At 33.3% G+C, this 25,049-nt stretch overlaps 1 long non-coding RNA gene across 1 annotated transcript in view; it reads right to left on the bottom strand.

Moving 5' to 3' along the window:
• LOC309806814 overlaps positions 1–25,049 on the bottom strand; it is a 118,270-nt gene that overhangs the window by 45,426 nt on the left and 47,795 nt on the right. Inside the window, exon 2 of the long non-coding RNA XR_014294447.1 lies at positions 18,136–18,179. This is a non-coding gene — a long non-coding RNA (uncharacterized lncRNA). The remainder of the gene's footprint in view (positions 1–18,135; positions 18,180–25,049) is intronic.

Genomic DNA, 25,049 nt, shown 5'->3' with positions numbered 1-25,049 from the left:
TCTGCTCACTTCAGAATTCATAAAACGTTTTCTTCTTGCTTTTTTTGTAATGGAAATGGTTTTTAAGACATAACAGAATTTTTTTTCTTTGCTATTTATGCAAGTTAAAATTTGTCACATGGTACTGACTTTTAACAGGTAAAATTCTTGTATATAAAACTTCTGGATTTCCAGATATATGTAGCACAGTATTTCAGAACTATGAAAAGACATGTAAATAACAATTTCTGCCAACCCCAAAGTGTATTCCTGCTCAAAAATGTAGACACAAACCCCCAAATACTACACACTATTTAAGGTTTTTTCCCATTTCCTCAAAAGTCAGCACATCTGTATTAATAGTATAGCACCTTTAATAATTCTTTATTAAAGTAATTTTTGGATTTCTGAAGGGATTTTATTTTCTTTCTGGTTGTTTTCATTCTTTTAAAATAAATAATCCAGCAATTAAAGTTTTTCAAGCTCTATGATCAGTAAAAATCACACCCACCTCAGGGGTGAACAATTCTTGTTAAACTGCACTAGTGAATATTATATAAATTTAACCATTTTGAAAGCCTTTGTCCTTTTGTAAAAAATTGTTTGGTATTTTGTCTGTTTCTTTCAATGCTGTTTATAATTCCAGAAATAAGCTCCCATCGGGATTCTTGTCGAATTTTTATATACTTACAAAGAAGTGACATTCTAAAGTCAAAAGGTACAACAATTCTATTTTGCCATTAATCCTTTTAAAAACACAGGGATCACTGGTAATTTATCCCTACCAACAAAAGCAACAACAAGGGGTCCAGTGGAAGCTCTCCTAGATGAGATTTCTAATTTCCCTGGATCTCATTACTTCTTTGTTCACACATCTCTACCCTGTCCCTTCTTGTTTGAGGGTCGGATCTGCCTACCTTAGCACCTTTGCATATATATTATCATTTTTTAAGAGGGGGTCATAATGAACATTGATACCACATAGATAATATTAATAATATTTTATGATTGATAATGCATATTTTATTAATATTTCTAATCGTAATAGTGAGATATCTAGTGCTCTGAAAAGAAATGCAGCTTAGGAGATTGTTCAAAACACATAGGGATAGAGATTGAGAAATCTGAGAGCTTGTAGGATATAGACGGGAAAGGCCAAAGTCATGGGGTGGTCTGGGGAAACTAGTGGGATGTGTTTTCCTGCTCTGTGTAACATAAATGTGCAACGTAAAGAGGAGAGCTGTGATAGCCAATTTATTTCTATACATGTGTTCATTTTAGGACTGTAGGATTATTCCCAGAAATATGATATTGTTCTCACTTCAAATTCAAATAAGGCATTTTCAAAGAAAAACCACCACCAAAAAAAAAGGTGTGTTGTCTGCTTTCTTTGTAGAATACAGGGTTACTGTTTATCTTTTATACAATTCTATTGCATAGGGAAAACTCAGCAAACATAGAAATAAACCAAGAAAACTCCACAATCTAAAATATGTTTTCATTTTACTTCTTCAAATTACTTTGGTGTTGAATTTAAAATTCTAATTAAAAAGTATATATATATATATATATATATATATATATATATATATGTATAACTGAATCCTTTGCTGTACAGCAGAAATTAACACAACATAGCAAATCAACTGTACTTCAATTTAAAAAATTACAATTCTATTTCTATTTTACCTGCTCTAAATTTTCTAAAATAACTATTTCCAAATCAACATCAAAGAGAGTAGAATTTATACCAGTATTTCTTTGTTTCATATGCCTTGAGAAAAATCTCAACAATTAATAGCACGACTCTTAAGAGTCTCCTTTCTTAACCTATGTCTCGCTTAGCAGACTTTTAATGAAAGCCCAAGTTCAGTAATCGAAGGCATCCATTTCTCTAGAATTGACTACACCCAAATCATCCCTTTAATAAATTAAACGTACTGTGCCTGACACTCAAATCATTGACTTAGTATAGTCATGCGTTTGTTTTTTTCCAGCAATATTGCAACATAATTATATTCATGAATTCTAGTTTGTGAGTTCTATTTCATACTCTCGTCACATTAAGCAGCATAATGTTTAGTTTTGTCTTAGGAACTCAGTTACCATTTCCAAGTGTCAAAGCAAAGAGGAGGGTAGCCTTGGCCAAAAGACACTGTCCTTTAGTTGAGTAAGTGCCAGCCTCCTTGCCACAGTGTCTGCGTGAATGCCCTGTTCGTCTTGAGAATTTTTTTTTAATTTGATTTGCTCTAGTTGTTGGCATACTCTACCCTTCTATAAGGAAGGCATTTCTATGATTAAAGTTTATGCACTTGATGCCAAAACTACCAAGGAAAAACTTAAAAATTATAATATTTTTGGTGGGGTAGGTTTTCTTCTGTTTTTGGCTATAGGATGAAAACAAAACAAAAAGGCCAGTTTAACTAAAGTGTTGATGAAGTACATTGTGTGGTCTGAAGTACTGTGGTTTGGTGCCATCTAGCCAGAGAACTAGCCAGAGAAGCATATAGATGAACAATACTCCAAATTGGAACTGAGAATTACAAGAGATGGAATTTATATGTTGAGAATATTTTCTCAAATTTCATCTACTATAGCTTCATAGATTATAAAAGTAGTGGAAGTGGGACAAAAGTACTAAGAATATGTCACAGTTTTGTCTATGCATGCTTATTCCAAGCAGATAAAAGTATTCTATTGTTGTAAAGTCTAATCATTAGATTCAAGTATGAAGATTTACAGGAGGATGAAGAAAAGGGGTGACAGGAAAAAAAGGACTATGTAGAAAGAGAGGAAAATTAAAAGAGAACAGATCAAAGAAAATAATAAAGGCAGGAGGCAGGCTGATTAAAAAGAGAAAATGCTGTTAACAAAGAAACCAAAAAAGCTAGCAACACATAGCACTTAGTTTTGTTTCAAATGGGAGCAAAAGCAAAAAACTGAGGTTTGGACTGTTGAAAAACCAACCTATAAGGTTTAGGATTTAATTTCAAGCTCAGCTTTTCCGCATTTTTCTACCATGGAGGTTTCCTTTTTTTCTTTTTAAAAAGGGTCTTTGATCTTTTGCCTTAAAGAGTCCAGTCAATATGTAAAGAATCAAAATTGTGAGTGCTAATACCTCTATTTTGTTAAACCAAGTATTAAACATTGTACTATTTGTGTGGTCTCAAGACTATTGGAATTGTACTTTGTGTGACTGAGGTGTTTGAAGATTCTGGAAATAAAATGCCTAACCAGGAAACCAAAGTAATATTTTTTTGCCACAAAGACATTTTATTTATTTTAGATGAAATAAACTGAATACTATAAAAAACATCAATTCTCTCCAACAGAGTTTATTGACAATTACATTTAAATCAAAGTCATTAATAAATGTGGATCCTGATAACTCAGTATTTGATCTGAGAATATTATCTATGCTACGTTTCACTCTAATTTCACCTAAAGCAATAACTATACTTTCTTTGAGTCCATGATCATAAATTAATAAAACCACAAAAAATTCAAATTCCATCTAGACTAGAGCAATAGCAAGTGTATTCCAGAGAATTACTTAAAAAGAAAAACCTAAAGAATTTAAAAATTACTGATTGATTTCCTACATATAGCTTTATAATTGGACCTACCACTGGTTATTAAAAGGACCACCGTAATTTCCTGATTACTGTGTGCACCTACAATGCTAAGTAAGATATAAGTATACCTATAAATGCAAATATAAATTTAAATATATATCTAAATGAGACAGGTGATATTAACAGATGGAAGAAAAAATCCTTGATTTATTTTCTAGAGTTTGAAGTTACAGCCCTAAATACAAGCCAATAGAACTGATTATCAAGTCAATTAGTCTATTTTTCCATGAATAATTAATTTGTAAACCAAGTGCATATCTTGATTATTATGCTCTTATTTTTTTTGCTTTGGGAAAAAAACGTGTTTGGCTGAATGGAAGGCAGATTATCAAAAATGAAACACATGTATCCCAAGAACACTACAAAATAAGTAGGATTTAATGACTACAATTTGGTGACAATTAAGCAAAGTTAGTTTGCATAATTTTTGAATTAATCTTAAATGTATACTTATATAGAACATAACCACCATATGTAAATTGTTTTAAATTATCTTAATTGGTTCAAATACTTATTATTTATATATCTTTATGCTATTTTTCAAAGACTCAGAAACCCAAATTTGAGAAACATTTCTGGGAAATTCTAGATATGTAGACCTGAGGTTATTTTAAAACACAAGATTTTAACAAGGTCTACTGTTTTATAATTAAATCTTACAACAGTAGGACATGTTCTCAAAGGTCTTTTGAAATGTCAGCATTGGGACTTTTCAGTAAAATTGAACATCTAGGACAACAAAATGGAAAACTAAATGTAATATTAGACAAACAGGGATCTCACAAAAATATTGGGGCATATTTACCAAATATTAAACCATAGGTAGGATTTCAACTGGTAGAACTGGGAGGATAAAATTTATAGGAGGAAGGGGATTGGAAAGTATGCCAGCTGGACACAATTACAGGGTGTGTATGGGAGAGGTAAGAAATTTTATGAAGAGAAAGGAGGTTGGGAGTAGACTGTCAAGAGGATAGTAATCTGAATCTGGATCTGGATGACCAATTTGGAAGTTATTTTGTGAATAACTTGGAATCACTGATATTCTCTGCACAACATGGGCAGGACTGTGCTATAAGGCAGTAGTGGATTAGAGGTAGTAAGTGGGAAGACTGGAAGTCAGAAGACTCTTATGAAAACGGTGTTAAACATTTAAAAACTTTATCCATTAACTAGCATAAATGAAAAAATATTTTAAAATGACAAATTAAAATTTTTTATGCTTATCTAATTAGCCAACATTAAATACCACCAGACTTTCCAGTACTAGTAAGAAAGAAGTGAATTTGGAAGTCTCATAAATTTCTCATGGAAATATAAGTTGGTACTATCTTTCTGGAAAGTAGTTTCCCAAAATGTATCAAAAAACCTAAACTTGCAGGATTATAATAATTTAATTTATAGAAATGTATCCAGAGGAAAAATTAAAATATAGATAAATGTCTATAAAGTGATATGTATATGAAATAAAATATTGAGCTATGTTAAAAATTTTACATACAAAGAAATTTGATTTTCACGAGAAAATACTTATTGAATTAATACAAAACAGTGCTAAAACCAGGCAGAGTGTGTTTAGGTGTCAGATAAAAAAATACTACATGGAAACTAAATAATATCTGAAGGAACTAGTTCAAAAATACAAATATCTGTTTTTTTCTGGATGATGGAATTATTCATTCATATAATAAACAACTGTTGAGCATCTAGAACTATCTGTCATCATGTAGCATGCTTTTGGGAATACAAATACAATTCAGTTTATAAAATATTAGGGAGAGTTTGATAATCAATAAATGCAATGCATTACTCTGCTTGATGTTTATTTGTAGAGTGAGGGCTCCATAGAGAGTGTGGATATGCCTAAGGGGGGCCTTGACCAGGCAATACTGAGGCAAGGGTAGGGGCATGCAGGGTGGGGAGAGCTTAGGGAAGGTAGGAAGAAGACCGAAGAAAGAGGGCTATGTTGGAGAAGATGGTGAGGCCAATTTTTGTAAGGTATAGAGAAAAGAAAAATACAAGGGGAAAAATGAAGGATATCTTTTCATTAAAATAATGGCAATCTCAAAGGAGTGAGGAGAAGCTAGCCACAGATCTGGAACAGAAGGAGTTAGACCAAGTTGAATGGAATGAAAGTGCCCAAGGAGAAAGATGTCTATGTAAGTTGATATATGAGAAAATAAACATCTCAAAATTGCTTCCTTTAAAAAAGTCAAGATCTGATTCGTTGGCTATAAGAGAAAAGGTCTAATTGTTACAAGGAGAACATTTCTTTTTCTTAATGCAACTTTTTGTCAAAAGTGCTCTTAAATATTTTTTACCTCCATGAATACATGAATTCCTTATTTTAAACCCAAGATAACAAAAACTTTATATTCTAATGGGTTATTGACGCTAAAAATACAAACTTTTTTTTGCTCATGAAATCCTAAGCTGGAAAAATATGTTAGTAGTTAAACTTAAGGAGGGATTTATTTTTAGACACTAAATTAAAAATATACTCCATAAAATTGGATACAAGCCTCTTGCTAAAAGTAGATTGGAGCAATATTAAAATAAGCAAACCCTTATTTTAATTATATATTACATCAAGAAACTCATGAAAATACCAGTCTTGGATGGCATAATTTTTCAACAGTCCTTCAAACAAGCACATTGTCCCACCTTCCCCTCACCCCTGCCCTGTCCTTTTGCAACCCTCAAAGTCATACACTTACAAACAACATATGATAGTTGAGAGGTGAGGAAGGGACTTTTGTTTTTGTGTTTCCCCTTTAGAAAGTTTTTTTCTTTTTAAAGTTCTGTTTTGGAAACATTCCAAATTCTCTTGATATTTATTGACAACACACAGGTCAGAGCTATAAGTGGCTCTGCCTGGTCAAGAAAATATTCCACCAAAGAGAGAGGAGGCATGGAGGCAGAAGGGGAACAAGATGTGAGAATTTTGGTTAACAAAGAATCAACCCATCCAATGTGTTCATGAGTAATGACTGATCTTCAAAGTATCTTAAATGATAAAATATTATTTTTGTTTGTGAAGCCAATTTCTAAAAAAATTGTTTTTAGTATGAATACAAATGAGTGTTATAAAAGACAGAGGCTTTATCTGTTTATTTATGACTTGGACATGCATGGCCCAATATATATATATATTTTAAATGGCAATTATGACAATATGATGAAAATGATATAAATTTTCTGACAACATAAATTAGAAAAAAGTTATTATCAAACTAAGTAATTAGGTTTTATATCTGGTTTTGATAAAAGTTAACTAATTTGCTTGAAAAATATCTTAATGATGATAATGAAGTATACTAAAATCTGAGTAATAATGAATTCTAAAAAACTTTAAGACTATGGAACTGATTCATCTTTATGGCATTCAACCTCATATTTTTTTTACTAATATTGATCCCACAAAGATCTCACTAATGTGTATAGGAATAATTAAAAGTCAAATATTAACTTGACTAAAATATTGTCTTAAATATATTTTATATAAGATTTAATAGCTGTCTAAAACCTATTTAATTCTCAAAGGAAAAAAAAAAAAAGGCTTCCTAGACCATGTTTCTTTCTGTGGTCATTTAAACTTTCTGTAACTTTGTTTTACAGTGTAGAAAATGAAATAATTCTTTTAGATTATGCTAATTCACGTGAAGGCGACATTAAACAAAACAGGAGTTAAGCATATGTTATTAAGTCAAATATTTAATTTATTTTTACTCTCATTTATTTTTATATCATTGGCATTCTTTCTGATGAGCTAATGTATAAAAATACTGCCATGGCTGAGTGAGTTAGATCATTGAAAACATCACACTTTGAGAAGGTTGTTCTTCTTTAAGTGAGTTGGGTGCTATAAAATTTAAGAAAAACAAAAAATCTGATAGGAAAAAGTGGGATCCTGAGTGCTGAGTAGTCCTTGATCATGTTTTTGTGCTCATACGTGAACAGAATTAGTTTAATTACTTCTGAGTTGAAACAAAGTGGATTGTTTAAAAATAAGATTTACAGAAATGGAACATATTTCAAGATTTAGGTGCTCTTCCATTTATTTGGGAAAGATTTTTCCTAGAATTTGGATCCTTGTTTTTTAAAATACAAGGTATCTTTTGAAAGAAGTCATCCCACATTAATATTCAAAGACAGGATTTCGGATGAGACTTTTGTCATATCAGTCCTGCATTTATAATTTCATGTACTCTACTGGCTCACCATGGTTTGAAGCTATGTTCACTTCCTGCCATAGGTATACCGCTGGACTGTTTCACTTACATCAGTGAATTACCTTCCACCTCTATATGGATTATACCCAAATCACTATCTCCAGTTTAGCTCTAGTGTAAGTTTCTCTCTATCTATTCAACAGTCAACCTGCATAACTAACTGAATGTACCTTACACACATCAACCTCTCAACATGTTCATAATTGAACTCATTGTCTGTTCTCCAAACCTCTTCTTTGTAGTCAGCTAATGGCACCTTTATCTACCCAACCTTTCTTGCAAACTTTGAGAGTCATCCAAGATTTCCAGCTCATGTTAACCTCCCTCACATGAGTGGTCAATCTGACATCTAAAATAGCTCTTGGATAACCTACACAGTTACCTTCTCCTTATTCTTCTATTCATTGATCACTCTCCTCTTTACTGACTTTTCTTACTTGATCAATTTACTTAGCTTTCATAGTTGCAAAAACTTCCAGAGATCATTCTAAAAAGTAAATCTGGTCAATACATGCCCATTCTTAATATTTATTCATCTGTTCTTCAACATCTTTAGAATTTAATTCAAAGTCATTAGCATTGCATTCAAATCTCTTGTTATCTGGCACATGCCTATTTCTCTTATTCCTCCCCCACCTATCCTCTGTGTTTCTCAACATCACATGGTTTATTCCTCAAGTGCGTTTTTCCTGCCATTAATATTTGTTTAATGTAACTGGAACTCCCTTATCCATCTTGTCAGTCTGCCGGACTCTTCAAATCTCTACCTTCATATCCCGTTTTCTGGGAAGCCATACCTGAGGTTTTCGAGACAGATTAAGGTTAAAAAGCTATCCTCTGTGCTCTTACATCTGTGTGCGTCCCTCTGAGGACAGACTATCTGACTTATGCCTATGAGTCTGTAAAGCCTAATACAGAACTTAGTACAGAGCATGCACTCAGTACTCATTGATGAAATCAGCAAATGAATAAACACTTGAATGGATGAAAATAAATGATGAGAGGCTACCCACATGCTTTGTGAACTTGGACTGTTAAATATTTCTGAGTTTTAAAACACTCTGCTTAGATTTGTACATTTTGGAGTCTATATATTTAAGATAGGTGAAACTGATTACTAAAAATACTCGTTCTCACAGACTGTGTCCAGGGGAAAAGGAATGGCATTACATAAATTTTGTCTACCTCTTTCATAAAAGATAATCCAAAATGGTAATCTGAGAGAATCATAAGTTATTCATGTACGACCTTACCATTCTGGGTTTTCCATTAACTGAGTTGAAAAAAATTACTGAGTAGGTATTATGAGTAAAATATTAGGGATGTAATGACGTCTGTGCTGTTAATGTCTCCATTTAGTTGAAGTTCTTAGGTTTTGGACTGCTATGTGGAAAAGCTGAATTTGTGGTTGAGAGACTGAAGGGTAAGCATTCTCTTCCTGTTGACTAATCCATTTTCAGTTTCCCTGCAGGTGCGTGTATTGACTGGAGACCTAACCTTTACAACACTGACTCAAACATATGGAGAGTTAAGAATCTATTTGGTCTTTGGACATCTCAAATTGGGAGATGCTCAAAGGTCACTACTGATATGACTGAGTCACTGGGGTTGGTTGTAAAAAAAGAGTAAGAGGTAACTGAACTGTCACATGATGACAATGAGGTGACTACTGGTCAACGCTCTTCCCTTTGCTCAGTATATTACTCTCTAGATACAGAGGCTGATAAAATGTTAATTCTCTGGACTGTAAAGTGTGTTTTAAATGTTTTTTTCTGGGGCCACCAAAAAAGGAAGTGTATTTTCCTTTCTAATAACAGTGGAACATGGAAATACACCCACAAGAAAGGCAAAGTGGAGATCTAAGGCAATTATAAGGGTAAATTAGGCACAAAGGTTGTTTCTGCCTCAATAATCCAGGTAATTAAACTGAAAGAGGTTCAGGCATGAATTGGCACAGTTCTCCTCTTGGCTTTGGTTGCAGAGACACATGATGTTTTCATAAGTCTGGAACCAGTTTTAAGTTACAGCATTTTCTCTGTGGTACGTTTTGAAATTTGGAATGAATTACTAGAGTTTCAAATGATATATTCAAGCAGTAAGTTAATTTGACAGCAATAAATTAATGAGAAAGTAAAGTTTTACATGATCCTGTGCAGACAGAATTGACACATTAAACCCTTGCTATATATGTATACCTGTAATATTACATAATACATATATGTATATTTATATATACATATATAAAAATATGTACACACATTTCTCCAGTTTTGAACTCCTCTCTTCCTCAACAGGCCCCTCAATTTAATGGGTTCATTTTGACGTCTCTCCCTATTTTCCTTATTTGTCCTTCCATATACCTTAGCTCAATTTAGGATATCATCATTCATCCAGAAACTCAAGTCATAAATATAGGAATTGTCCAAGTTTTCACCCTTTTCCTTTACACTGTGATTTATCCCTCCCCCTCCACACTATCCATTAAAGAAGTGAAACATGCCATCGATTTTATTTCTCAAGTGACTCCTGAATCTGTGTACCTGCCCCTTCCTCATTCTCCATCCTTTCCTTCATTGCTGTATCTTAGATCTTTGTCTTTTCTTGTCAAGACCAGTAAGCTGGCCTCCTAACTAGTGTCACTGTGTCTATCTTGTCTTCCCCACACTTAGTCATCTAGAATCAAACAGTACAAATATCCCAATGTCACATCCCTATTACTCATAGATAAAGCCTGGGGCCTTAGTACTGCAGAGAAATGTCTCCAATACCTGCCTTCTACTTATGTCTCCATTCTCAACTCACATGTCTCTGTCACACAATTTTTACTCCACCACGGAGGACTGCAGATCTTCTGCTCTCCCTGACTCACTACTTCTATGTTATGCTTCCACGCTTCTTCCTAGTTCCTCTTTCTAGAGTTGCATTTACCTCGTTTGTCAGTTCATTCTAATTAATTAAATTGTTCATTCATTCAACAACTATTTATTCAGCACCAACAATGTACCAGCTCCTAGACTGAGTGCTGATTATCAAGTTGTGCTTCTTTCCCATCCTGTTTTTATCAATTTGATATCATTTTCATCAAGACCCTTCATGAGCATAATCTCTTCAGAGAAGCCTGGGAGGCTAGATGATCATCTTTTCCTCTGTACCTGTGAATATCCCAATGAATGTCCCAATCACTACATTGAAATCAGGTTTTCTTATCTGTCTTACCCAAAACACTGAAGTCATTCTAGGGCAAGTTCTTGTGTCTTATTCTTCTTTTCATTCCCCGAGTCTAGTGTCTGGTTCATGACAGTTTCTTAATAAACATGTTTTGAACTGAACTGAAGGTTATTGTCCTTGAAAGCCGCCAGTGTAAGTTAATCTTGATGCAATCATACATCCTTCCTTTTTGATTCTTTTTCCCCATCAGTATTTCTTTTTTTTTTTTCAATTTATTTATTTTATTTATTTTTGGCTGCATTGGGTCTTTGTTGCTGTGTGCAGGCTTTCTCTGGTTACAGCGAGCGGGGGCTACTCTTCGTTGCGGCATGTGGGCTTCTCATTGCAGTAGCTTCTCTAATTGTGGAGCATGAGCTCTAGGCGCATGGGCTTCAGTAGTTGTGGCACGCAGGCTCTAGAGTGTAGGCTCAGCAGCTGTGGTGCACAGGCCCAGTTGCTCCACAGCATGTGGGATATTCCCGGACCAGAGCTCGAACCTGTGTCCCCTGCACTGGCAGGCAGATTCTTAACCACTGCGCCACCAGGGAAGCCCCCTATCAGTATTTCTTATGTTCACTCTATTCTTTCTCTCATCATTTTTCCTCTTTTCTAATTACATCTCTCCTTTTTCCATTTAAATATTTGGAAATCTGTGCATAAGCTCTGTCATCTACAAGTGGTAATAGCAGCACTGGCCACTTTCTTGGTCAGAGCAGCTTATCAGTATTTTGCCAGCAATGGGAATTCTAAATCTCTGGTGCTCAAGGGAAAGAACATTTTCAGAAAGGAAAGGGGGAACATGAGAATGTTCTATAGAGGGCAATGCTACTGTTTTGGGATGCAGTGCAATCAGATGCGGGAAGAGTTGCTATCACTCAGTATTAGAATCATGAGGTCTTACTGTCTTTTAAATTCCTGTCTTCCATTCAATAATACCCATCCAATACACATAAGCATGCAAATAAGAGCACACTTTCACACATATAATGCAAATACACACAGGCTTACTCTTACACTTTGTTATGCCTGAATTATCCATTTCTCTAATTTTTAAACTAGTAAGATTCTACCCATTCTTCAGGTGCAAGGTCAAATCCCACTAAGTTCTAGCCCACTTTAATTGCACTTTACTCTAATGGGAATGACCACGAACTGTGATAAATGACCCATTTTAAACTTCTAATTCATTGTGAATCAATAATATGGCAAATATAATGTAAATTAATTACTAGAAAATGGAATAAAAAAGAAAATCAGATAAAATATATCTACTAATATCTCTTTAGAATTATTAGATTCAGCAGAAATAGAGCCACTTTGTCAACATGCTAAAAAGGTCTTCTAAATGCTTATCACCAATTTCTCTACTTAGGTCATCATGAACCAGAAACAGTGTGTGAACTGGAAGCAGTCCACAGACCATGCTTTGAGAAGCACTGCTCTAAAGAAACTGGTATTAACTTACATAATAGCCAGTGTATGTATGCTTACTAAATGAATTAAAGAACAGATCTCAATAGCAGTACCAGAAGACATGAGAATTTGTGTTTTTTCTTATTTTGGACATGCTTTACATTTTTCTCTTTAAAGTTTTGAAATCGTTGCTATTGGCATTATGCAAGTGATTCAGTGTCGGAGTTCTTCAATCACTAATTATTTCCTCAACTAGCATTTATTGAACATCATCTATGTGCAGACACTGCCCTAGATGCTAGGATCCAAATTTGCATAAAATATGGTCCCTGCATCAAACAAATCCAAAGTAAAGGCTGTACTACAAAACAACTGTAATGTAATCTTCAAAAGCATCAGGGTCGTGAAAGTCAAGGGAAGTCTGTGGAACTTTTCCACACTCATGGAAACTAATAAAATGAAACTATCGAACGAGGCACATCATTTGGAAACAAATTCTTACACTCCAAAGAACAATAGTTGGAATTTATTTGGACAACTGGTGAAACTTGAATGGGGCTTAGACAGTAGTGATGTATTGGTGTTAACTTCCTGATGTGTTAGTCAGCTCCAGCTGCCTTAATAAACTGTGGTCAGCTGGGTGGCGCAAGCAACATAAATTTATTTTTCACAGATTTGGAGCCTGGCAAGTCCAAGATCAAGGGGCTAACCAGTTCCTCCTCAGTGAGAACTTTCTTTCTTGCTTTTGCTCTCACATGGCAGAGAAAGTAAACAAACTCTATGGCATCTCTTCCTATAAGGGCACTAATCCCACTATGAGAGCACCATGCTTATTACCTCATCTAAACCTACTTAACTCCCCAAATTCCCTTCTCCAAATACTGTTACACTGCGGGTTAGGGCTTCAACATATGAATGGGGGGTGGGGGCGCAATTCAGTCTTTAGTACCTGATATTGATTATTTTATTGTGGTTGTGTGGAAAATGTCCTTGTTTGTAAGGAGACACATCCTAAAGTACTTGAGAGTAATGGGGCATTAGGTTGGCAATTTACTTTCAAACAGTTCAGTGGAAAAAGTTATCTGTACTGTACTTGCAAATTTTCTATAAGTTTATGATCTTTAAAAGATAGTTTCTGGCCTTGAGCTTCTCAAGTCTACTTGGGAAGAGAGACATGAGAGCAACCGTAATTAGGTACCATTAAATGCAGTGAAATGTGTGGTGATATAAGGGACTGAAATAAAAGAGGGAAGGGTGAGTTTGTCCAGAAGGAAAGCAGAAGAGATCTCAAAAAAATAAGTAAATCTTGAAGGTCAAAAGATAAAACAGAGTCCATTGGATCCATGTTTATTCATTAATGATTATGTGACAAGATTTGCATGTGTGATTTTTATTTTTCCCTTGGGTTTGAATTCCCTTTGATTCATTATTTTAATTCACCATTTTCTTTAAAATTAATAAATGACAAAAGATTTGCAGAAGGCTTGAATTAAAGAAAAGATGGTAATAAATTAATAGCATAAGATGAATTTGGGGGTAAGATAAAAATGTGTTCAAAAAATGATGTCTCTTAACCATCATTCTTTTGCATATCATACTATATTTTAACAAAGGTTCACTCTTGCTTTCCCCTTTCTGGAATCCAGAGGTAGACTGAAAAGGCTTATCTGGTAGGTCTCCAAATTTGTTGCTAATGGCTATGACCCTCCGTAAGTATTATATGAAATTTCCAATGGACATGGGAGAACAAGGGTTAGAGTGTTCTTTAATTTCCCTATATATTATTGAGATCTATAATTCAATCATTGATTGAGCAAGTATTTACAGGGTATCTATGCAAAGGTAGCAAATTGCTTATCTAGGGCACATCATGATTGCTTTACATGCTTTTCTTTTTTTCCCCAACATTTAAAATCTGAGCCCATATTCAAAAACTGTGAGATTTCACATAGAAATTCCAATATTTAATTCCCTTTACCTTTAGAAATTATGGCTACTGGAACATACAGTTAGAATATTTGACTGCAATGAGCAGAAGCAGCCTCTGGATGTTGAGCATGTGATCATCTCTTCCTCAGTCCACACCACTCCCTATTGTACAATACTGGCCTGTTATACCCATTTTTGTTATATTCATGGGTCCAAAAAATACTTGAATTTACAACCCTTGCCAAATAGAGAGCTGGAGAGCTTTGAGAACAAAGACAGTATAAAAACATACATCAGAAATACTAAGGGTTCAAGCTCTGGTCAAGCAAAGGTCAGCAAAACAAGCTCAAAAATGTATTTAGAAGACTGACCAAGATCCTTTCCTCCTTCCTGATTTGTCCAGTAAAATGTATGTAAAACCAGAATTTGGGGCTAGTGACTTCTGCAAGTCAGATGAGGAAAAAAGTTATTATGCAGTAGGTATTACATTCAGTTTCAAAAGAGACTTTTACATCCACTAATTTTTCATTTTCCTGTTAAAAAAAATTGGTACATATGTTCAGATATTTTAAATTAACACTACTATTGAATTCAGACTAATGTGAAATCAGAGATTCTTTCAGGCATAATTCAAACTATTAATAACTCTACTTTTGCTGATTGAGATGTCTAAGATTCATTTAAATGGCATGAGTAGCAATTTGCATTATATGCAAGTATTAAAAGCAATATTCCCTTTCTTCTAACAGAATTCACATAAAGAACTGCTTCTTTTATATATTACTTCTATTTTGTAAATAACCATCCATACTTTAAATCCACAGAGCCAACTTTCTTACTGTCTTACCAATAAAAATAATGTCTTACATGTGTATAATACTTTAAATATGACAAAGTGTTTTTAGATCCATATGAGGTAATGTATAAATAAGCTCAGTACCATACAAATATTTTTTCATAAATTTATAAATATTTTTCTGAAACACTTAGGTCTGATTTTAAGCATGAATGCCTTTAAGAATCATTAAAATTCAGTTTAAAAGAACTTTCATTATATATCAAAAATCACGTGTTTATATCCTTTGTATCCCATTCATCAGAAGAATTAATTATTACTGTATTTGCTCCAGAGATAATAGGCAGATAGTGGAACCTTCTTCTTCTGGAAAGATTAAACATTTCTACCTGATTTCTCCCCCTTTTCACACTTCAATCCAATTTAGCACCTACTAAGTTCAAATATGAGTAACCCACAGTCATTACCCTCTAAGAGTTAACAGCAAGTAGGGAAAAAAAAAAGATAAATGCGAGATGAATTTTAATATGTGACATAACATGTGTGATGGGATCTATTTTTCCCCAAAGCGTTAAAATGATGTAAGACTGGTGAGAATGAGGATGAAGGGAAATGTCTCTTTGAAAGCTATGGAAGGTGTGTCATGTGGTATGAACCTTGAAAAAAAATCAGAATTTTACTTTTACATATCTAAAACACGGTTCCATGAACATCTATATTATTAGCTCTTCTTTCCACTAACCATTTATGTGCAATTACCTAATATTTTTTTATGCCTCTTTACTGTAACACTTTTTCTTCACTCTTTAATTTCCTAATTCAGTATACAAATGGGAATTACTCTTTTGTATGCCTGCCAAAAATGTAATTAAGGAAGGCCTGCTTTCATTCTATTATAAAATTCTATTAAAACAAAGTTTAGAGGGCCTGTTAAATAAATCATGGTACATCAAAAATGTTGTCTAAAATGCAGCCATTAAAAAGGATGAAATAGGTAACATATATTGACTTAGAAAAATTTTCATAATTAAAATGTTAAAGAAACGCAGAATCATGCATATGGTATGAAAGCATTATGTGCACAGATTGACATTGATGTTTATGTATATAAAGAAGGAATCTGGAAGAATAAACACCCAAACTTTATTAGTAGCTAACTTTGAGGGAAATATCACTTTCTATAATTCTCTAACTTTTAATTTTAAATAATTCAAACAACAAAAGTATTTATATTGAAAGAAATACAAAGTATACACCATCTATTTTCCCCACTCTAAGAATTAGAAAAATCATTGGCACTTTTTAAGTCAGTAATTTCATTCAATAATTTTTCAAGAATGAAAAATTTAACTCAAAACCAATGTGAGAAAATGTTAAAATCATGTTATATGAAAATATAAATTCAAATTCTTAAATCAAATTCCAATGAAGAATAATTTTAAAAATTATGTTTATAGTAAGGCAGATTTCTAATTTTATTAACATTAAGGCCAAAATAATTTTTTGTCAGTAACCAGCAATGCTCACTATTTTCTGTCAATATACCAAAACTATCAGCAATAATCACCTAGAGGTAAAAGACAGCAAATGTAACAAACTCATGAATCTGCTTTATCATTTTTTGATGCTTTAGAAACTGGAATTTTTTTTTTCTTTCAAAGTATAGTAGGCAACATATAATGATTAAATAGAATTCATAAAATCTCAGCTGTTCATCAGAAAGTGATACAATGACCCATCACAAAGGCAACTATAGATTAGAACTAGAATGTAGCAGTTAGGAAAATAAAGGATTTCCAGACCTTATACAACTGCAATATATCTCAGTTGGCCTCCCCAGAGCCACACAAGGCATTCTTTCCCATCACTGAGTCCCACTTGTGTCACTCAACCAGATCACCAAAAATAAATACAGTTGAGGAAACTTAGCATCCTAGAGGCACCATGATTTGTCACCCACAAATCTCATGAACAGTGAGCAAATGATAGTGTACAAACACAGCATAAGAGATCATCAGCTAAGGTAAAATAAATGTAACCTGCCTTGCTATCTTTGTGGCTCCTAGCCCACTATTGATTTTTCTGTTATTATTGTTTTGTTTTTGTCTTATGTTTTTAATCTGTACCATTCTACCTCTTTTAGGCATTGAGTGGTTTGTCTTGAATTAGAAAAGAGGTGCTAGAATGAAGGAGTGAGAGGTTGACCTACATCTGAACAATTTGCATATGATTTATCACAATTAAACAATTTGGTTTGAAATAGCTACAATTAAGCTATTATCAGAGAAGTTATTTACTAGACTAGAAATTCTAAATTTATCTTCACATACATCCTAGCCAAGAAAAGGGTCACGTTTTCCGGCACTCTTATTAAGAAATGCTAATACTGAAGTAAATTCTTCCAAATTAACATTTAGTTTACTAAATCATGATAGCTAATTATACTTATGGTTACTTTGGTGGTTTCTTCAAAAATTACAGTTTTAAAATAAGAAGAAAGCTATGAAATTATGGTAGGCTAGAGTATCTCAGTTTCTAACAATATATGGCATATATTAGTATACCTAAGTGTATGTATTATATAATTATCTTCCTGATACATGGAAATAGTATATGGTAATGTCAAACTACCCTAAAATTATGAAAAAGGTAATACAAAAATGTAAAATATTGAATAAATTCTATCTGCAGTAAAACATAAACTCTAAAAGATATAATAAACTGTAGTAGTATGTAATAGTATGGAAGAAAAATTCAAACTGATGATTAAACACTATGTGTTGGATGATTTCAAGTTTAACAGGTAAGTAGACATAACATTTTTCAGGTTTGCAGAATAAGCAACATCAATTCTATCTATATATAACAAGGGGAGTGAAGTATTAAAACATAGCTAAAACAAATACAACATATTTTATAATCAAAAAAGGGTTCTTTTTCCTACCTTGAGGCACGTGAGTGGTTCTCTGATTAATCTTCAAGGATACCCTAAAAAACAAATGGAAAATTGATGACATAGAGGATAATAAAATAGCAGGATTGTTTTAGCATTATTATTAACATTAAGTATTAGTGGTCTGTTTGCTGGGGGTTAGTCTATTTACCATGGCAAGGCATCAATTGTTCCATCCACAAATGATTCTGGCAACACTGAAGGGCACACAAGTATTAGAATAAAATATATATGTGGATTGAACACTTTTTACTATCTGTAGTACGTGAACATTGTGATTAAGACTTGTTCATAACTATTAGCCAATTTAGAAAGTTTACTATTGACTGTTGGTAAAGGTGAAAAGAAAAATGTAAAGTCATGCCATATTACTAAAATGAAGCAAAACAACTACCTAAAAACAAACAAAAAAAATTTACAAACACTTCTAGATTTAAAAACATCTTTTTATATCATTAAAAATACAAGTACTAGGGCTTCCCTGGTGGCGCAATGGTTGGGAGTCTGCCTGCCGATGCAGGGGACACGGGTTCGTGCCCCGGTCCGGGAAGATCCCACATGCTGCGGAGCTGCTGGACCCGTGAGCCATGGTCACTGAGCCTGCGCAACGGGAGAGGCCACAACAGTGAGAGGCCCACGTACCGTAAAAAAATAAAATAAAATAAAATAAAATAAAATACAGGTACTAAAATTGTAGTCCATTTTGTGGATAACATCACAAGATTTCAGCTTAGAGTGAAATCAAGTCCTACGTTCCAGAGTTTTAGGAGAGTTATTACCTGGCATAGGGAATTACTGTAAGGATATTCTAGTGCTCTTCATTAGAAAAGAATTAATCTTAGAACTAGGAGGTAATTTAAAAATCAACTGGTCCAACATCCTCACTTTGCAAAACAAAGCAAGATCCCATAGCTAGCTCATGGCAGAACTAAGGGTAGAATTTCCATCTCCCAGACCCATCATTATCCCACAGCATTAAGTTACTTAATTCTTTGTAACTTCCAAGGTTGGAAAGGAGTAGAGGGAGTGGAATTGTGTATTCTTCTCTGGATAAGTTCCATCATCTTGATGAAGCTTCATACTTCTACCTGCATAAATGACCTATAGCATCAACATTTATTGTATCTACCTCATTCAAAACTCCATTCCTTGGTGAAGGGAGATACAGTCCTCCCTTGGTATCTACAGGGGATTGGTTCTATCCCTTCCCCATGGATACCCAAATCCCCGCATGCTCAAGTCCCTTATATAAAATGGTTCAGTGTTTGCATATAACACATATACATCCTCCTATATACTTTAAATTTTTCCTTCTTGTTTTACTGAGATATAATTGACATATAGCACTACATAAGTTTAAGGTATACAGCATAATGATTTGATTTACATACATTATGAAATGATTTCCACAATATGTTTAATGAACAGCCATCATTTCATATAGACACCAAAATAAAAAAATAGAAAAAAACCTTTTTTTCTTTGTGATGAGAACTCTTAGGATTTACTCTCTTAATAACTTGCATATATAACATACAGCAGTGTTAATTATATTTATCAGGTTGTACATTACATCCCTAGTACTTATTTATCTTATAACTGGAAGTTTGACCTTTTGACTGCCTTCCTCTAATATCCCCTCCTTAAACCCCCCACCTCTGGTAACCATAAATCTGATCTATTTTTCTATGAGTTTGTTTGCTTGTTTGCTTTGAAGTATAATTGACCTACAGCACTACACTAGTTCCTGGTACACAACAAAGTGATTTGATATTTCTATACATTTCAAAATGATCACCATGATAAGTCTAGTTATCATCTGTCACCATACAAAGATATTACATAATTATTGACTATATTCCCCCCACAGTCCATTTTATACCTGTGACTCATTTATTTTGTATCTGGAACTCTGTACCTCTTAATCTCCCTCACCTATTTCTCTCCTTCCATATACTTTAAATCATCTCTAGATCATTAGAATACTTAATACAATGTAAATGTTATGTAAATAGTTGTAAATACAATGTAAATGCTACATAAATAGTTTTCTTCATAGGAAATTCAAGTTTTGTTTTTGGAACTTTCTAGAATTTTTCTTTTTTTTTAATATTTTCCCAACCATGGTTGGTTGAATCCATGGATGCAGAACCATGGATGTGGAGAACCACTGTACCAAAGAGTTAAGTGACAGGGTTCTAGTCTTAAACTGCTTACAAATCAGTGAGAGAAAGCAGGAAAAAAAAAAAAAAAAAAGGAAAAAAGCAAGAGCTACAAAGCTGACAAAAGCAGTCATTAACACTACAAGCAGGGTATGAGAGAAACCGCACAGTAGTTACTTCACATAAAATCTGTTTTCTGGGCAGCTTTCAAAGAAAGTCTAACACTGCTCTTTAACAAATACTTCCCCTTTCTAGGCTGATCTGTATTATTGTAGGCAGTAATGAAATCATCTGCTTTCCAGCTACACTTCATTAAAAAATACTTATATATTTACAATCATTTGTGATTCTTAATTAATAAAATATAATTTTTGTAAAAATAACAATGGTTTATTAAACCATTTCCTGTAAATGCTTTCAAAAGATGGACCGCAACCCCTGGCCCAGTTTGCATTGCTATTAACAGTAACCTCTATGTTTTCAGAAAGTGCAATAACAAAGTCAACATTACATAAGCATAGAGTCCACCCCTGTACTATCAAGGCCTAGAATTTCAGGAGACTGGGAATTGAGCAAGCAGCAATGCAATAGCTGTTGGGATGTTTTCTTGTGCTATAATCTCAGGCACAGCTTGTGTGTGCCCTGCTGGAAGCTCAGTATCAGTATCAGTATCAGTGTAAGATGCCGCTCCCCTTGCTGGACAAACTCAATGATTAATTCATGTTTCCTTTGCAGAATGTCAAAGGATGAATGTCATAAGTTTAAAAGTCATATGGGATATAAAAAAAGACATTAAATAAAAAGTGTTTCCAAAATGTGAAATTTAAACATTTGGAGAGTTTGAAGTTTATCTAGCGAAAGCAGCTAGTGTCCCTGAGAAGATAAAGCAGTATTAAGTAATAAGATGTATTTGTTGGATTTTATTGCTCCAGTTTTTCAATTCTGCTTAAATCATGAAGAAAGAATTCTGAGAAAAAAAATTTTTTGTGAGCCAAAGTTTAAGCAACTTAACCCAAACATATTTAAGAGAAATAAAGTCACAGAAGGAATTACAAGGAAATATGTTCTTTGAAATTTCAGTAATCATTAAAGTATAAAATGTTTCTACATTTTTCTATAAGAAGCTATATGATTATAGTTCAGCACTCTTACAGTTATATAAATATAAATACACACACAGTATTGTGGATGGACACAATTATATTGTACACAAGCAAATATGGTTAAACACTGAAATACATACTTCTAATCCATTATGTATTTTATGTTCTCAAATATCCTTGACTAGAGATTAAAGTTTTGGCTTTTTAAATATCTCTAATATCAGGGTTATGGTAAATAAACATGAATATAAGTTTCAAAGTGACATACATGGTACAAATCACTGCCAATTTAAGGCAAGATTACCATAGTGTGCAAAGCAAGATTCTGTAGACAGTTGGAGAAGGACTAAGAAGTAAATGTCAAATTACTATTTTTAATACAAAGTTAATTAGAAACTCTCTTGTTCTCTGCTCTCCCCTTCCACTGAGAGACTACTGCTTATTAAAGATGCTTAAAACACTTAACAGATATCCTGTTTTAGAAAAATGCAGTTTGAACAACCAAGAGAATTTAAAATATTGTATAAAATATTATCTAAGCTTTCATTCCCAAAGGGTTTAGTTCTTTCATCAGAATAAGATGTCACAACAAGTGTACATTCCACAAAGAAAGTTGCTCAGTGCACTTAAAACAGAGCAAATTTAGACCTTAGCATTTCTACAAAAGTGCATAGGAACAACCAACTTTATAATGTGTACACTTTACACCTCTAACACAAAATACGCATGCTTCTTATAATGAACATATAGAGAATTATACTTCACATATTTATTAAAATAGAATTTGATAGTATAGTATTACCTGTAGGCCAACTGGGTTAAAAGCTTTTTGATTGTCTAGATAAGTCTTCTTATTTTACAGGTATATAGATGAATTAAGATGTATACTACAATATTTACAATAATTAATAATAATTATTTAATAATAATTATTATTTAGAAATAGTGGGCATGAAAACATTCACATTTTGAGCTTTGAGGCTCACTTCCAGCTCCTCTTCATATCATATGATGTCTACTAGTAGTATATTTTTACTTGAAAACCCATGTTCTTCTATATGGTCAACATAGAAAAATAACACAAGATTAAAATATAAATCTCCATTTTAAATACTAAATTTCTGACATTATTTGTAAAGCAAAAATTTTTGTTAGTAAGAAATAAATGTATTGTTTCTGCCTAGCCTTTTACACAACTTATTTTCTCTTCTATACACTATAATTGGAATAACCCAATTCTACACGTTGAATCCAAGTCCACAGTAGGGTGAGGGTTATTCTTAGTCTCTTGGGTTTGGTCTCTTTAATAATATCTAATAGTAGAAGTTGTGGTTTAATTAATGGCACACAGATCCTTCTCACAAAAGTGTGTAAGACCCAGTGCTTTTATAGTATTATAACCACCTTCACTCCCTAACAGTAAGAAGGTCTAAATCATTATAATCCCACTCCTGATTTTTCAAAACCTGCAGCTTCCTTGCATGGTGATAGCATGGTTTAAGAATAGTTCCAACAGTAACTTCATGGCCAAGGATGGCTCTAGAAGTATTCTTAAGTAACCTGTAAGAACCCGGCTGAGGTCTTGTCAGTTGATCTGGGAAAAGTAGTGGTGGCATCCCAATGACAGATTGTCAGATTGTCATGTTTGATACCTTTCTGCAGTAAAAATCTCCATGCATGGAAAATGTGCTGTATTTTAAAAACCACACAGTTCTAGGATGCATAATTTTTAGCTATGCCTATTATATACATGACAAAGTAAGTTTAAAATCATTTATTAAAAGGACATACACACTCTCTTTAAATATATTTTCTTTTGCAATAAATTAAATGCACAGTATTTTATTCCTAAAATATCCCAACTTTTATTTTGGGAAATACAAAATAATTAGTAATTTTAATTAAGGGAAGGTTACATCCAAAATAATCAATTCCTGTTCACACAGAGTTTATATACTACCAAAAATAATAGACTAATTTATACATAAATATGGAACATAACAGATGGTTATAAATGCCATGAAGATAAAGAAAGCAGGGAAATGGGAAAGTGAGGAGCTGGTGTAAAGATTTTAAGTAAGGTAGGAAGATTAGGAAGATCAGGTAGGAAAAGAACAAAAAGAAGAAATCACATTGATTCCTGGAGGCTATCAGCTATCACCTTGCTGTTATGGTATTAGAAACGTTTAAGCCTGAGATTTTCCTTCATGTCACCATGTGATCTTGCTGTAAAATGGGATAACAAATACACTTTTCAAATTTTTGCAGCACATAATTGATTGCAAAAATATTATAGATAAATATTTGAAAAGAACACAGTGATTAAAGAAAATGAACCAGAAAGGAAATTAATGAGCTTCATTTAGCTTTGGACACCATCCTAGGTCATTTACACATATTAGTTAAAACTCATAATTTTATTTCCATTTATGGATAAGGAAATGGATACTTAAGAGGATTAAATGACTTCCTAACCTCGGGAAGACTATAACGGGCAAAGGCAGGGATTTGATCTGGGTCCCTGTCGCTCCAAAGCCCAATTCCTGCAGCCCCACCTTACTGACCCTCTGAAGATGAAACATAAGGCTCCATCCACCAACAGGTCAACTCTCTCAATCTTTAACATCTAGTATAATAGCTTTAATGCTTTATGTTTCTGCCATATGTTAAAATTCTTTAAAGCATCTTCCCTAATTACTTACTGCCACTCTTACAAAAGTTAGGAAGTAGGTGTTATTCAGGAAAGTGAAGACAAAACAGTTATATGATCCTTATGTAACTTCATCTAATTGCTACTGAGAAAGATGGCACTAAATCTTAAGTTAGCAGACTCTGAATCCGTTTGTTTTTCTACTGTATCATACCGCTTTAAACTTTGAGTTAGAAAAGTGAGGCAAAGGCTTTCCAAACTGGAGATGCAATTCTGTTTTTGTTTTTGTTTTGTTTTTTTCCTTGAGGTTGAACCTATGTAGTAACAAATATAAAAGAATTGAAAATCAAGTTCCCTCATTTTCTGATTTTAGCATTCTCACTCTCTTTCATAAATAAGCTTATTTTACCCTTCATTTTGTACCCTGGCCACATTCAAACAAATCAATTTCATCAATTCTAACATGGCAACATAAAAAGTTATATGTCAGACTTTATGCAATTCCACCAATGTTTTGGCATTTGCATAAATATATGTATGATTCAGTTAATTGTTTATATTACCCATGATTATCTTAAAAGCAAATGTCATTATTAGCTATACATTTTTTTCCTCAGAATTCATCTATAGATATTATAGTCTGGGCACAATTATTTATTTCATAGTATGATAACTGAATTTTAGATGTTCCAAAGATTAAGATTTAATAGGCTCCCAAGTTCCAGAAAGAAACTGCTCGTTTTATGATGAATATAAGGTAGCTTATTCTATATGGTGTCAATTTGAGTTACTTAGATAAAATCTTAGTTGCCAACAAATTTATGCCTCAGTCAATAAATCACTTGAGACCATGGAGTAACTTGGTAACCCTGTTTTGTACACAACTAAAGAAAATGGATCAAGGACCAAGTTTGACTAACACCAACATGTGCTCCGTGGCAAACAATGAACCTCATTTGTCTTGAGAGGTATATTAGTTAACTTTTGTGG

Source organism: Mesoplodon mirus, assembly GCF_964341445.2.
Source record: "Mesoplodon mirus genome assembly, chromosome: 6".
NCBI lineage: Eukaryota > Metazoa > Chordata > Mammalia > Artiodactyla > Ziphiidae > Mesoplodon > Mesoplodon mirus.
Note: the sequence above shows the minus strand (reverse complement) of the source record. Positions and strands in the feature narration are given on the sequence as shown.